Consider the following 3,254-nt stretch of genomic DNA (forward strand, 5'->3'; position numbering starts at 1 on the left):
GTGTGTGTGTGTGTGTGTGTGTGTGTGTGTGTATGTTTTTATATATATATGTACACACACACATATATACATACATATATACAGATGTTTACACACACACACGCACGCACACACATATAAATTGTTATTAATCCAAACAAGAGGAGGATTAGCAGAAATGAAATTGAAACTGTACAGAAAATATATTGGAATTAATAAGAATTTAATCATATTTTGAAATCTAGGAACATGCTTAACCGGTTTCACATTAGATTTTCAGAAGTGTAAAGTGTATGGAGTGGAGGAACGTAGCTTATTGGTTAGGGGTGTTGGACTCATGATCGTTAGATTGTAGTTTCGATTCTTAGACCGTGGGATGTGTTTTGTTCTTTTAGCAAATCACTTCATTTCACGTTGCTCTAGTACACTTAGCTGGTAAAAATAAGTAATTCTGCTATGGACCGACGTCCTGTCCAGGTGGGGAATATATACGCAACGGAAACCGTCCTGTGAGTCTATACGACTCGGGAAGGAACTTTATTTTTCTTTGGAGTGTATGGGATTGTGTCGTAAATCATGTCTATTCTGACTATTATAAAACTTGTCTGTTTTTAATGTAGGGATGGGACTCAGAAGGTACAAATTGGCTGATCAATATTCAAGTAATACGCTCATATATATATATATATATATATATATATAATATTAGGGACAAAATCCAAAATTACAGGTAAAAACTCAATTAAAATCAATTTATAAAAAATCAAAATTAAATTGAGCTTTATAGATAAAATATATATAAAATATATAGTTTTAGGGAAAATAACCAAGTTTCAAGAACTCATCGATGAAAATCCACTATCACATATAGAAAAATTAACAATTAAAAACACAATAAATGAGTATAATATAAAGCAAAGTAAATATCATAAGATAAATATAATATAATAAATATAATAATAATATATTATATTATACTCATTTATTGTGCTTTTAATTGTTAATTTTTCTATATGTGATAGTGGATTTTCATCGATGAGTTCTTGAAACTTGGTTATTTTCCCTAAAACTATATATATATATATATATATATATATATATATGCGTGTGTGTGTGTGTGTGTGTGTGTGTGTGTGTGCGTGTGTGTGCGTGTGTGTTTGTGTGTATGTATATATGCATGTAATTGTTCAGTTTTATTTAAAAATTTCTTGTCAATAAAGAAAGAGCCGGTTTCTAACCTAGATTCAAGGTCTCTTCATTAGAATTTCAACATCAACAACAAGGTATTTTTTGTTTGTATGTATGTATATGAGCAGATTTGTATGTTTTGCTTTATGCATGTATTCTCTTGCATATAGTTGCATATCTAGACACGTTAATATGTCGAGTTGGTGCAAAAGTAATGGCCGATTTTAAGGTCTCTACTAAAAATGAAAATGCACATCATTAAGACCATATTTATTCGTTAATGTAATTTCCATTGATTTCTAGAACTTCATTCCATCTGTCAATAAGCTTATGAATGCCACGCTTGAAAAATTGTTTAGGTCTTGATGCAAAATACGAATCCAACTTATTTTCAACCTCTTCTCTTGATGTCAACCTAAGACCATTCAAATGGTTCTGTAGTCTCCGAAACAAGTGATAATCAGAAGAAGCAAGGTCAGGAGAATATGGAGGATGAAGCAATATTTCCCAAGCAAGCTGTTCCTTTGGTCAGTCGAGCTGTGTGAGGACAAGCGTTATCATGGTGGAAAATGACGCTCTTTCTGTTGACTAAGCAGGGTCACTTTCTGTTCAAAGCTGTTTTCAAACGATGAAGTCGATTACAGTAGAGATTAGCAGTAATTGTTTGATAGTTGTCTAACAGTTCGTAATGGACAATTCCTTCAATATCACCCCCATACACTCAACATGATCTTCCTTGGATGAAGTCCTCCTCTTGGTTGTCGAACAGGTCTTCCTCCTCGACTGATCCGCGAACGGCGGCATTTAACGTTATAGCAAAGGATCCACTTCTCATCACCTGTAACAAACCTTCCTAAAAATGGTCCCTTAAGGTGTCGTGAAAGCAATGACTGACAACAAATAACACGCTGTTGTAGATTCTCTGGGGACAGTTCGTGCTGGACCCATTTTCCAACCACTGAAACCTTTCCGATCCTTTTCAGTTGGCGTAGAACAGTTGTATGGGCTACGTTAAACTGTTCTGTAAGTTCTCTACAAGTAGCGGTTGGATTTTTTGTGACAGAAACTTCCAACTCTTCAGAATCAAGTCGTTTTGAACGACCTTCTTTTGGCTTGCCTTTCAAACTCAAATCCCCACTTCTGAAGCGAGAAAACGATCTCCTGCAACTTCTTTCACTCGCTATATCATCCATATAAAGTCTCTGAAGAGACGTTCCTGCTGTGCTTGTATTGACACATTTATGAAACTCATAGAGTAAGACATGTTTAATGTGATCTTTAGATGAGACGAGCATGGGTATGAATATAGCAGAAGATTATGGCCAATACAATCAGAATCTGAACGAAAAATGTATAAATTACTCATTGAGACATTCTTAAAACATTGCGCGAGGTAGTTTAAAAAAATACTATCTAAAACTGTTTTCTAAAAAATCGGCCATTACTTTTGCACCAACCTGATATATTTGAATGATAAACTTCTAGAAAGTTTTACAGATTTTTATAGTTCCAGTGATGGATTGGATCTGTAGTCTTCGAATTAACTTTCTCCTTTCTGGTTTTGAGAAGCCTAATTTCTCAAGATTGGTATTTAGGCAGTGTGTTACATATCTCAGGTCCTCAATAATCACAGGTATAAACCTGAACTTGTAATCTGGATTGAGTAACTGCAGATTTCTCAAAAGTTCAGCGTAGATATTCTCTTTTTCACTGATCTTCAGCTTTATGTTATCATCCGCAGAGCAGCTAAGTTCCACAACTGTGCACAGTTTCTATTTTTTTTTTATATCTCAAATCATTATATCAGGCCTGTTGTGCATATATTTTATTGAGGTCTTTACTGGGACATTCCACCAGTACGCCTTTTCACTATGAGTAGCTTCTACCATACTGTGGGTTCTTATTTCTTTGTCCTCGGGGTTATCTTTCCGACGGATTTCATTATAGAGTGGGCTAGCTACAATATCATGTCTCATCGGTAGATAATGCCGTGATGACAGTTTTGGACAACTGCATGTTTGTATGTATGTATGTATGTATGTATGTATGTATGTATGTATGTATGTATATATGTATGTATGTATGTA

Source organism: Octopus bimaculoides, chromosome 11 (genome assembly GCF_001194135.2).
Source record: "Octopus bimaculoides isolate UCB-OBI-ISO-001 chromosome 11, ASM119413v2, whole genome shotgun sequence".
Taxonomy (NCBI): Eukaryota; Metazoa; Mollusca; class Cephalopoda; order Octopoda; family Octopodidae; genus Octopus; species Octopus bimaculoides.